We start from the raw sequence: 14,035 nt of genomic DNA on the forward strand, positions 1-14,035 counted from the left end.
AAAGGGAGATGCAAATCACACTACATAATCATAACCAAGAACAAAATAAAATAAAATAAACACACTTGTAGATGCTTTTCTCCCTAATTTTGATTGAGAAACCTCAAGGAGAGCCGATCTCCTAAGTTGAAAAAGCTTTCCACCTCTAAAGTGTGTCCCATTTAGCCGTTTATGGCTCCTTTTCTAGCCATAGTCTATTTTCTCTTCCCCCTTTGTGTTAGTTATCCTCTTCTTTCCATCATTTTCTCTTAGACACCTTGCTCCAAATTCCTACTTTATCTCTTCTTCAGTCTTCTCTTCATATCTCTTTTTCTCATCCTTTTGTGTTCTTTCTCCCTCTCTAGGGTTTAAACATACCAACCCCTCTATTTTTCTCTCTCTTGTGTTGGTCCCTTAGTATGATAATCGTACCCTATTTTCTTTCTTTTCTTTTTCCTCTTTCTCTCTCTCTCTCTCTCTCTCTCTCTCTCTCTCTCTCTCTAGAGGTTTCTCTTTCTCTCCTTTACTCCCTCAACAAACTCTCTTTTCTCTTCTTTGTTTTGTGTGTCCTATTCTCATAGCTTCACCCCTATTTATAGGCAAAATGAAGCTAGGGTTTCTCTTAAAAAATAAAAACAAATCCTAGAGCATCCCTAGGATCTAGGAAAATTAGTTCTTTCCCTCTCAAGGTTCCATAAGGTGCCCAAGAGGCCATATAAGCCCAAAATGGGTGAACTTACCCTAAATAAAGGCCCAAATCATTGAATTGAAGCCCTAAGGAGTCCCAAAAACACAATTAAAATTGCCTACAACCCCTAAGAGGTGTTAAACCTTTCATGCCCACCAATTAATGTAAATAAGCCTCCTAGGTCAAAAATGGGCATCGATAACTATCTAGAATTAAAATGCCTGTGATCGAAAATGAAATGTTTGAAATAAAGCATAAAGAAATAATAAATTATATGTTTCCTAGGTTTGCAAATATCACTAATGTTTTGAAAATGCTTGGCACAAGTTATACTAACTTTAAACTTGATCAGGGTGGGAGGCCAAAAAAACTGCGATCGTGGAATCGAAAGATCTACAAGAACTCCTGCTTAAGGAATTGCCTAGATCACTACTTGCACGTAAAATCGAAATGAAGATAACAATGGAAATGAAAGACATGAGGAAGACCTTTGCACTCTCCTTTACATAAATCAAGGAGTAATATGATGATAGTAATGAATACATTGCACTAATCACTAGGAAATTTAAGAGAGTCATCAAGAAGAAGAAGGATAAAAGGAAGGGTGAAACAAGAAAGAAGGACCCAAACATTTTCCATAAGTGCAAGAAACCGAGTCACATTTGAAGTGATTGTTCAACTCTCAAAAAGGACATGAAAAGGTTTTTTTTTTTATTTTTAAAAAATAGTCCTTCAATGCAATTTTAGAGGATAGTGACTTTGATTCAAGCTTCAACTCTCAAGTTGAAACTTTTGTCTCATGGCCATTAAGGACAAAAAGGAGGTTTGCTTGAAGTAAAAATCAAGTTCAAGCAAATGATTCTTGGATAGTAGATGCTCTAAATATAGCACTAGAGACCATTCAATGTTTTTCTTCCTTATCAAAAAGGATGGAGGAAGTGTCACCTTTGACGACAAGGAAAAATTGGTACTATTGGTAAGAAGGACTCACTCATTATTAGTAATGTGCTTCTTGTTAAGTATTAGCCAATTGTGTGACAAAGGTTATATTATTGTGTTTGATTCAACTTGTTGTATAATTATGAATAAAATGGATAATCAAAGAATCTTTGTGCAAAAAAGGGACGAAAATGTGTATGTATTTGATTTGAATGAATTACATGATCAAAATGTTAAATGCCTTTCATCTATGAATGCTAATTCTTAGTTGTGGCATCGTAGACTAAGTCATTGTAGCATGCATGCTCTATCAAAGCTTTCGAGAAAAGATATAGAAAATGGTATTCTCAATCTTAAATTTGAAAAAGATAAATTGTATAAACAATTCCAAAATGGAAAAACAAGTTAAAACAAGTTTTGAACAAAATAATATAGTACATACTTCTATACCATTACAACTTTTGCATATGGTTTTTTTTTGGACCCTATAGAATTTCTAGTGTAGGTGGTAAATCTTATGCTTTTGTTATTGTTGATGATCATTTTCATTTTAGTTGGGTGATTTTTCTTACTAATAAAAATGATTCTTTACTTAACTTTAAGAAATTTTATAAATTGGTTCATAATAAAAAAGGATTTTAAATTACAAATATAAGAAGTGATCATGGCGAATTTGATACTATATAATAAAAATGAATATAAACCTAATATTTTGGCACTTAGAACACCTCAACAAAATGGAGTAGTTGAAAGGAAAAGTAGAACACTTCAAGAAATGGCTAGAACAATGTTAAATGAATGTATTCTACCTTAATAGTTTTGGGCTAAAGTCGTTAACATGTCTTGCCATATTTTAAACAAAGTTCTAATTAGATTAGTCATCAAGAAAACACCTTTTTTTAATTTTGGCATGATACAAAACCCACCAAAACATACTTTAAAGTCTTTAGATGCAAATGTTTTATTTTAAATACAAAGGATAGTCTTGGTAAATTTGATGCAAAAGTAGATGAATGAATCTTCTTAGGGTATTCATTAACTAGTAAAATATACAGAGTGTTTAACAAAAGTACTTTAATATTTGAAGAATCAATACATGCTAACTTTGAAAAAAAAAAAAATATGCCCCCTATTTCCACTAAATTTGATGATGAAGAAGAAACTGAAAAGGAACAGGAAAATTCTAATGAAAAAACTAAGGGTAACAATGGACCATTTAATGAAGCCTTAACTCAAAATGATTAACCCAAAGCTTGCGAATCTGCCTCAAATCACCCTAAAGGTCAAATAATTGGAGATTCATGGTTAGGGATTAAAACTAGATCGAGTTTGCATAACTTTGTAAGTAATATGACTTTTTCTATCTCAAATTGAACCCAAAAACATAAATAATGCTAAAATTGATGAAAGTTAATGACCATGCTAGAGGAATTAAATCAATTTGAAAGAAATCAACTTTGGAATCTTGTTGAAATACCTAATAATCATCCAGTAATTGGAACAAAATGGGTTTATAGGAACAAACTTGATGAATCCATAATTGTAATAATAAATAAACTATACTTGTTGTCCAAGGTTTCAATCAAGAAGAAGGAAACAACTATGATGAAACTATTACTCTGGTTGCTAGACTAGAAGTTATTTATGTGCTACCTGCTTTCGCTAGTTATAAGAACTTCAATTTATACCAAATGAATGTTAAAAGTTTCATTTTGAATGAATTTATGGAGGAAGAAGTATATGTTAAGCAATCTCTTGATTTTGAAAACGAAAAATTTTCAAATCATGTTTTCAAACTGTATAAAGACTTATATGGTTTAAAACAAGCTCCTAGAGTCTGGTATGAACTATTTTGTAAATTTCTTGTTGAAACTGTTTTAAAATGGGGAAGACGGATACAACATTGTTCATTAAGACTAAAGATAATGGCATGCTTCTTGTGCAAATTTTTGTGGACAATGTTATCTTTAATGCTACTAATGAACTTTTGTATAAAGAATTTACAAAATAAATACAAGATGAGTTTAAGAAGAGCATGATGGGAGGGCTCACCTTCTTCCTTGGACTACAAGTAAAGCAAAGGAAAGATGGAATCTTCATTAACCAAACCAAGTATATCAAAAAACTACTCAAGAGGTTTGGCATGGATGAAGCAAATGAGGTATGCACTCCCATGAGTACCTCAACCAAACTTGACAAGGATGACCAAGGTATAAGTGTAGATGTCAAACGATATAAAGGTATGATTAGTAGTCTTCTTTACTTAATAGCAAGTAGATTGAATATTATATTTAGCCTTTGCATGTGTGCTCGTTTTCAAGCTCATCCTAAGGAATCACACTTAGTTGCTGTAAAAAATATTTTTAAATATCTTGTTGGCACTCAAAACTTAGGTCCAAAATGCACCTATTTTGAACTCTTAAGTTATTTAGATGTTGATTTTTCTGATTTCAAAATAGACTATAAGAGTAGTAGTGGGACTTGTCACTTTCTAAGACACTCGCTTGCAGCTGGTTTAGTAAGAAACAAAATTTAGTTGTACTTTCTATGGTAGAAGCCAAGTATACAGTAGTCGATAGTAGTGTAGCACAAACCCACTACTTGATTTTGGTTTAAAATTTGATTGTGTTCCTATAATGTGTGCTAATATTGGTGCAATTAATTTGACCAAAAACCCTACTTAACATTCAAGAACTAAACACATTGAAATTAGGCATCATTTCATAAGAGACCATATACAAAAAAGAAATTTAAGTTAATTGTTGTGCCAACTGAAAGTCAACTTGCTGATATTTTTACAAAATTCTTTCTTGAGGATAGATTTTGCATAATTAGGAGAGAATTTAGCTTGTGCATGATTGATTAATTGTTTTAATATTTTAGTGCAAGTCATTCTCGGCTATTTTTTTGTTTAATTGTTGTACTTTTATGTTGTGTGTACACCTTTTTTGAAAACCCCATTTTCTATAAAAACTTTTTGAAGAAATTTCAAGTGGTAAAGTAGGCTGTCAACCAAGTGCTCTAGCTGGTCGACCAAACTTCGGTGGATCCTACTCTAAAACCCTAGAAACCCCTTTTTTCTTCTCATTTCATCCTCTCTCCCACATGGAACTTCTACCCCTCTTTGTCTCCCCTTGATCTAGAGCTTCAAGCCCTCATATTTAACAAAGATCCATCCATTCAAAAGCTTCCCCTTCCTTCCTCTTCACTTTTCACTGGTCATTATCCTCATTCCATTGCTTCTATAAGTGGCTCCACTCATGGACGGTAGTATAAGACACCAACAAGGAAGAACACTTCTCGGTTCTCCACATAATCCCTTACTTATGGGAAGCCACTCACTCTACCCTAACTTGTTATTCTAAATATCCGTTCTTTGTCTCAAACGTTGGTTGGGAAAATTTCTTATGTCTTTCCAACATGCTAGTGAACCATTGATCATAGAATTTTATTAAAACATTATTTTAAGTCCTAGTCATCAATCTATGACCTTTAGGGTCCAAGGTACCTCCCTCTATCTTGATAGGTTCATTATCTCTCATATCCTAAATGTTAAAGACTCTATCCTTCTTTATTGCCACTCATCTCATGTGGTTCACCGATCCTATTCCCCCCTCAACACTTAGTTTATGCATGTCTTGCCTATAAATCTATTGACTTAAGCCCCCAGCGTGTCACTATTAAAATCATTGCTTACATTGTCACCCTAGAAGGAGTCATTTTGATACCACAGTGGTATTTGAAGCTGAAATCCTTTATGCTCTTATCAATGACCTCCGACTCCATTTAGGGCATATTATTCTTAATTATATGATTGAATGCTTCCTACCTTTGTCAACATCAAATTCTGTTTGGGGTGTTGACAAAAAGGGAATGGTGGTCCCTAAATGAAGATATTTGTGTAGAAAAGGGGGCAAAGCAATTGAAAAACATATAACATAGAGTCGCCACCTTATTTTTTTGAAAACACGGTGAAAATAAATAAAAACCCTGATAAAGGTCTATAAAAACTAGATTTTGAGTTCGGGAGAGTACAATTGTGAATAGGGAAGGGTTAACCAAACATTGCAGTGATGGTTAGCCAACTAGCATCCCTATCAACACCCATTCACAAAAAGGTTACGGCATTTACGTAAATGTTGCTTTTAAAAAGAAAAGAAACAAAAGATAAAATAAAAAAGACCCCTTTTGGTTCTCCATTATTAATATTTTTGTCAGAGCACTCCAATATGCTTTAAGAAGCCTAGAGTATTGCTCTAAAAGGGGCTCTAAAAAGGGTTGGCTTCAGAACCCTAATTTTGATGAAACCATGATGATGATGATGATGATGATGATGATGATGATGATGATGATGATGGTGATAGATGATGAAAAATAGTTTGTTTGAAAACGCAATGCTTGTATTACTGACCTGAAAAATCAAATTTTAAGAAAAGGGGCACTAGGCTTATATTACCGGACTTTGAAGAAAGGGAAAATGGTGAATTTTGAAAAAAAGGCTTTGAGTTGAAAGTGATGAAATGCCTGAGTTTTAGAAAATGTAGGGATTCATCATTAGCTAGTTAAAATCAAGAAAAAAAACACTAAAACGAACACAATATTTTTGGATTTTCTGGGAACATATTTAGAAAAGAAAACTTTGACTCTAAACAAATAAACATGGCTCGTTTAGTCTAATTCTGTTTGTCAGAACACTAATCCTTGTCAAATCATACAATTTTCAAAGGTTAAAAACTCATGTCGCGCCTAGGGATAAGGGGAAGAAGTCATTGTGCAGTGAAATCCTCTTCTTTATCCCATCATAAGGTAGACTTAGACTTTGGGAACCAAAAGATAAAATTTATATCTTTTATATTTTTTATATTTAAATTTTTTTTTTTTGGAATTTTCAATAATGGTAATACTAAATTATAAACAGACACATACTAACATGCTAATACATAGACACATGCTAAGAAGCATACTATCATGCCAACACATAAACACATACATACCCACATACATTCATAGGTTCACTTATGAGTATACTTATTGCATACCATATGTGAACACATGCACACACACACACATATTTATATGCATATAAATACATATACAAATTAAATACACATATATGCATACATATTGTCACACCCCGAACCCGGAAATGGGACCTAGGGGTGAAAATGTAATCTAACTTGTCCCTGTATCCAATAACTCATCCAAAGATACAGTACAAAGGATGAGGGTCTGACCCTGTGCGGTTCCCAGGCACCCTATACACATCCAAACACAACAGAATATACATAGCAAAAAAAGATCATTCTATACATACATGGTACCATACTAGAGTCTATACAAAAGCAGATACAAGGCTCTATCATACAACGTACAACCGGGTGCCCAACATATCTCAAAACGGCAACCCACATAACACAAGTCCTAGCACTTACCCAAGCGCTACCCACAGTACACTGGCCACTACGCTCCCAACACAAGGACGCTAGTTCCGGTTACTCGAAGGACCTGAAAAATATGTACATACAGCAGGGGTGAGACACCTCTCAGTAAGGAAGAATATAGGTTATATCAGTGTGTGTCATTTGAGTGTTATCATGAGGCAACACATATATAGTTAAATACAGTTTCAGTATTAATTTCATAATAGTGCATACACGCATACACTCATGATCAAGCAATCCCAGTGTCGTCACACCCTTCGGCCCGAAGCCGGCCCACGACATACGGCGTTGGCCAGTAGCCAACTTGTGAAACACGGTGCCACCAACACATGGCTAGTCCCAGACTCCCATGGCATCGTACTGGCGTTAAGCTGGTGGATCCACACCCTTCGGTGATTAGCTGGTAAGGCTCACACCCTCGAATATAGAGCCAAACACTCTTGCCAAACATGGCCAGCGATTTCATACACCCTCGGATATAGAGTCGGACACTCTCAGTACCTGGAACAAATTCAGAACCCCGTTCCTTCTCGCATTTCAACCAAACACAACATAAACATGCATGCTTATATAACCAAACAAACCACACCCATTTGGTAATCTAAATTCATGGTTTTCCAAACACATACAGTTTAAACAATTCAAGGTATGACCATCCCTATAACACAGTATAAGTCAACATATACATTCGGTTTTCAACAAAACCAGGAATGCATCCTGCCGACCCTTTTTTCCCAAAACAGTAATCATGAAAAACCCATAGTTTTCCCCTATTAGATCCCCCTAAATGAGTATCCAAAACACACATAAGACCGTGAACCACAGTTCTACCGAATCCGATTTCGAAAATAATCGACATAAATAGATTCCCCTTACCTTTCCCCTAAATGGCAATTCCCGAAGTCTAAGGTCCCTAACAGCGAACCGGGTTCCAAAACCTACAAATCCCAGTACAGAAAATACTCACAACACTATTCTCTACAAAACTACCGGATCAGAATTGAAAATCGAGCCTTACCTCAATTTTGAGCCAAAACCCGAAAATGGCCAAATTGAAAATCCGATCCGTATCCTTCCACGATCCTCGTGGTAACTTCGGATTAACGATTCTCACGACGAACGACCAAGAATTCTAGAGATATGGAGAGTAGGAAGAGTTTTTAGAGAGATAGAGAGAGAGAAAATGAGATTGCTTAACTGAAAAGTAATGAAAATATCTATTTATAGTACCCTTGACTCAGCTGTTCTCATCAACGAATTGTGTCCTCGTCGACAAGGTCATATAGATAGCTTGTCGACAAGCCTGGTATTTTCAATTTTCCGAAACCCCTCAACTATTAAACCCACCTATCACGATTCAGGTTCTTACACATATATACACATATTATTATACCCACACACGCACATACTTACATATAATCAAAATACCTATATTATACATGCATTATTAATAGATATATACTCACATACATGATTTACACATATACATGCTTGTATACATACATACATACATACATATATATATATATATATAATAAAAAATAAACACACAAATGCTTAATAAAATATACACATTAACATACACATATTTTTATTCTAATATATATAACACATACATATATACTATATACATACTAACATAAATATACATATAGACACACACACACACACATATATACATATACATATATACATACATATAAATGCATTCACACACCTATGTATAAATAAATATTTATATATTCTAAATGCAAAAATACGTACACATGTATACATATAATCAAACTACTTATATATACATATATCAATACATACTAAATGTGCACATATATATTGGATATATATATATATATATATATATTTATAGGCACACCAACACACACATATGCATATAAACATTACATAAATACATACCATATGATAACATAAATACACATATACATACATAATACATAGTGTTGGAATTGGTGTATTCCCAAGTGGAGGGATGAATTGGAATTTTAAAACTCTCCTAGGTCAATTCAGATTCCTTAAACAGTATTGCACACACCTAAGGTCTTTCTATATAATCATAAACCCAGTCAAATATTTAAACAATTAAATGCAAACATTCAAGTGCTGAAATTTAAAATGCGGAAATTGAAAGCGGGCATAAGAAATGTTATCGGGGTTCGGCCAATACTACCTGCATCTCTACCTTAGCTCGCAATCCCAAGAAATACCACTATTGCTCACTTAACGGGTGGAGCGGCACCGTTTTCAACACCTTACAGGCCGGTGCACTTAGTTCTCTTAACCAAGTCTGAACGAGTCTGGGACTTTTCACAGGGCAAGTCTCCCTCTCTGACCACACGTCGAGAATACAACCATTAATATCAAATTTGTGCGCAAATAGAGGTGCTTCTAAACTAAGCATATGATGTACAATAGAATCCTCAATACAATTACAAATTGCACTTTAGTATGATATGAATGTATAAGCTCAATGAAGTCTAAATATGACTACTCTCAAGATAATGTCAATATTATCAAGCAATATGTGAGAGTGTGCTATGAATGAATATTTGAGTCAAGATATGTACGTATATCAATCACAAGTAATATCCTCAAAGATCTCAAGAGCACATGCAAACATCTCAAAGATAATTTATCAAATAAGTATGAGAGATATTTGAGTATCAAGCTTGTTTTAAAAATATTTCACAATAGCACAAAAACCAAGCCTTTGAATACTTGCAACAATAATGTAAGACTCACAAGCTCTGGAGAGTATTCCTACTAAAGACTTATGTATTAAATCACAAGGGAACTCTCAAGCTTACTCTCAATAAAATCAATATCAAACAAATACAATGAGAGTGTAAGCTAATATAAACAATCTCAATAATACTCTTACCAAAGGATTTTAGCAAGTAGGATGAGTAAAAGAGGGATTTTTAGCTTATATGAGTATTTGGAAATTGAGAGGACTTTGGCTAATGATATTTGCTAATCTCTTGTTAATCTTTCCAAATGAACTAGTATATATAGACATACACAAAATTATAACCGTTCAAGGATATAGGAGTCTTTTTAGAAAATATTAATGAAGGTTAAATAAAATTAAACTTGTTTTACTACAGTTAAAAATGTTCGACTCGAGAGTTTTCAGTTGACTATATTTTAAGTTCGGTCAACCCAATTGTCAAGTTTGGTAGACCGTGAAGATTTTGAAGTGAAGATAACACAAAGCGATTTTGTTGTAACCTGAATCCAAAAAATAAAAAGGAAATAAATATAAAATAGTGAAATAAATGAAAATCAAAGGAAAGTAAGGACTTTGGTTTGGTACGGCCCAAACCGTCGATGGTTTTACCAAGGGTGAGAAAAATCGTTGATGGTTTCAATCAACTGGGCGAGTCAACTGCCAAACCATCGACGGTTTTGTCAAGCCTAGAAAAATTGTCAACGGATTTCTTGCAAGCAAACTACCGAGAGTGATTTAAGAAGATTTTTTGTTTGGAAAATGGCCAAACCGTCGATGGTTTTCTCCCGGGCCTGCTTGCCTATAAATAGAGGAAGGCTCATTTTTTTTAGAAGATTCAGACTCTCTCTCTTCTCTCTGCTAGGGTTTTGAATTTTAAGGGTTCTCTCGGGGTTCTCTCACTCTCCTAAGGCTACTCGGAGTACGTGCATATGCTCCAGACACGGTTCTTTCATTCCGGCTCGTAGGAACTCGTTTTCAGCCTGTTCGGGAAGAGCTAGGGTTTTGATTTTTTAGCGTCTCAGATTGTTTTTTAGGAAATAAGTAAGGGGATTATATTATGTCAGCTATGTTTATGAGTTCTAACCCAATGGAATGTTAAAATGGTTTTTATATTTATAGTTATGGCTTTTCTAGGGTTCTTAAGCCTAGGGTTTGATTAACCAACTTTATTTTCGAAACCAACCATGTAAATTTAAATATGATATTTTTAAAGTATAGTATTGGACTTTCTGAACATTTTCACTGGTTGGAAAATTGTTATTTCAAACCATAGGCTTGTTTTAAAACCAACCACGGTAGGGTTGATTATCTCCATTTTGCCCATATTTTGCTATATATCTATATTTAGTAAAATAACAACCTAGAGATATTCATACCCCAATTTTAGCAGCAGTATTTTCTTTCTCAAGCAGATGATTTACTTATGAGTTATGAGATGAAAAATTGTGTGGCATGAGTATAGTTTTTAATTGGCATTAAATGAGCAGGTTCTATGTAATACTGAAATGTAATGGCTATATGCCAAGGTATAAGATATGATGGCTATATGCCAAGAGATGAGATATGATGGCTAAATGTCGAGTTTATGAAATTTTGGTTTTTATCGAGCTAGCTTATGACAGATATGATATGACGATTTTTAGTGAGACGGTATCTAGTAGATATTTTCACATAATTATGTATAACTTATGTCCTATATAGTTTTATGAAATGAATCATGATTACAGTTTTATATGATGTAAATTGCCATATATGATAGTAGAGTCCTATTGTTATGTTCTCATGATAAGAGCACGGTACCGTAGCTATATGTATGTAGGGGTGCAACCACACATCTCAGATAGAGTGTGGATATGGGAAAGGCGATTGGTGGCTTGGGTAAAGTACTCCCCAATGCAGAATTTCCAGGGCTCCATCTGATGCAAAAATTTCCGATGACTATGCCTTCGGGCACAGGGTAGGCACCATCATACTACTATTATGTTTGACTTAGCTATAGTTTGCCGACTATATGCTAGGTCCAGCCTCCAGGCCGCACAACCCGTCATGGGGGAAAGCATGTCTATGTTTATGTTAGCGTGACGACGCCATTCCAGCAGTTCAGGTTGTATCTTCTAGGCATATATGGGCATATTTACTACAGAAGAGGTTATATTGAGTCGCAGTATGTATTTTCATATTTACAGAGCAATACAGATTTTAAAATTCCAATTAAATGTATTTAAATGTTAGCAGTATATGTACACACGAAATCTCATGTTAACCACACACTGATGATAATATAATCCATCCTACTTAAAGGTGTCTCACCTTAGCATACAAATGTTATTTCAAGTCCTCCGAGGGATCAAGCTTAGCATTCTACCAGGTTGAGTTTGGATAGTAGATAGTCCTTGCCAGAGATGGTGAGATTTTAGACAGTGTTTGTCTCTTTTGGGGATTGTAATAACAGATTATGTTTTTAGTTATGTATGGATGTATATAGGAAATAGTTAGAAAGTTTGGTAAGTATTAGATGATGTATGTATTTCTGTTGTGTATGTTTATATAGATCAGTATGGAACACCCATTCTCCCCTTGTTTAATCGGGTTGTATATGTGTGGTATCAGAGAGATGTATGTTATGTATATTTGGTAGCACCCCGAGCCCACTTAGTGGGTCAAGGCGCTACAGGTGGTATCAAAGCCTAGGTTGCTAGGTTTTGTAGACTAAGTCAGATGGTCTTATCAGAGTATAGGTGTCAGAGTAGGACAAGGATAGGAATGGGTATGATAGGACTTTTGAGTTTTGTTTCGTAAGCCTAGAGGAAGAAATCCATTAGTGGACTTTTGTGTTTTTCTGGATTAGATAAAGGGTTCAAAAATTCATGACAATCCATTGACGATTTTGTTTCCGAGTGGAGGGGCAGAACTTGAGTTAGAATGAGGGTATTAGGTTGGTAAAGTACATAATCATTAGGGATATTGGGGTATTAAGATGATTCTTATAGTATTGTAGTAATAGCAGATATGTAAGGTACCAAGATTCTAAAAAATTTTCTCAATTGTCTCTTCAGGATGGAGTCTAGGGACAATACTGCTAATGCTAGAAGGAGTAATAATGAGGGGGCTAGCCATGAGACTAGCAGTGACACTACGGTGGTATTTTAGGACTTCACACGGCAGTTATGGTGGAGGTTGTGCAGAATTCTAAGGGGTAGTATCATCCCACAACTGAGCTAGGAGGTTCTATTGATCATTTTTCCCGACTAAAGCCTCCTACCTTCGTGAGGAGTACAGACTTGACCCGTGTGAAGAATTGGATTCAAGAATTTGAGAAGACTTTAGCTGTTCTGCATTGCACAGATGAGCAAAAAGTACTCTACATGATGTTTAAGTTGACTGGAGAAGCCGAGAGGTGGTGGGAATCGATAAGGATGTTGGAGGACTAGAGATTGGTACCAGTGGCAATGACATGGAGCCGTTTAAGAGAAGTGTTCTTTGAGCAGTACTTTCCAGCCTCTGTCAGGAATGTAAATATGGAGGAATTCATGAACCTGACTCAGGGTTTGGTGACAATTCAGTAATATGATGCCAGATTCATGGAGTTGTCGCGTTTTGCTCTTTTTATGGTACCAGAAGAGGCAAGGAAGGTCTAGAAGTTTGAGAGGGGTCTGAAGAAGGAGATCTTGAAGTAGGTGGTGATACTGCAAATTTAGGATTTTGCTACACTGGTGGATAAAACCATCATGGCAGAGGAGAGCCTGCGGAGGGATTCAAAGGCTCAGATTCTGAAGAAGAGGCCAGCACCTTCCACTTCTTATTCAAGTGTGAGGCAGTGCACTTGGAAGAAATATGGTGGTGGAGGAGGCCAGCGGCGAGAGACTGGTGGTGGTACATCTTAGGGAACCTCATCTTCTTTAGGCACCATGTGGCGGATATTAGAGGGGTACGACCCAAGTGAGGGTGTATTCACTAATTCCTGGTGACGCAAAGAACAAGGGAGATATGGTGACAAGTGATATTTATATGCTTTCAAATAAATATGTGGTACTATTTGATTCAAGAGTGACGCATTCCTTTATTTCTTGAGGATTTGCTAAATTATGTGGGTTAGAGGCACAACTATTAGATACTGAATTAGAAGTGGCTACACCGTCAGGGTCAGTGGTCGTATGTAGTAGGGTGATTCAGGATTTCCCATGAGAGATTCAGGGGAGAGTATTACCAGTCATTTTAATTGTGTTTGATATGCACGGCTTC

The sequence above is a fragment of the Malania oleifera genome, chromosome 6, assembly GCF_029873635.1.
Source record: "Malania oleifera isolate guangnan ecotype guangnan chromosome 6, ASM2987363v1, whole genome shotgun sequence".
In the NCBI taxonomy this organism is placed as follows: domain Eukaryota; kingdom Viridiplantae; phylum Streptophyta; class Magnoliopsida; order Santalales; family Ximeniaceae; genus Malania; species Malania oleifera.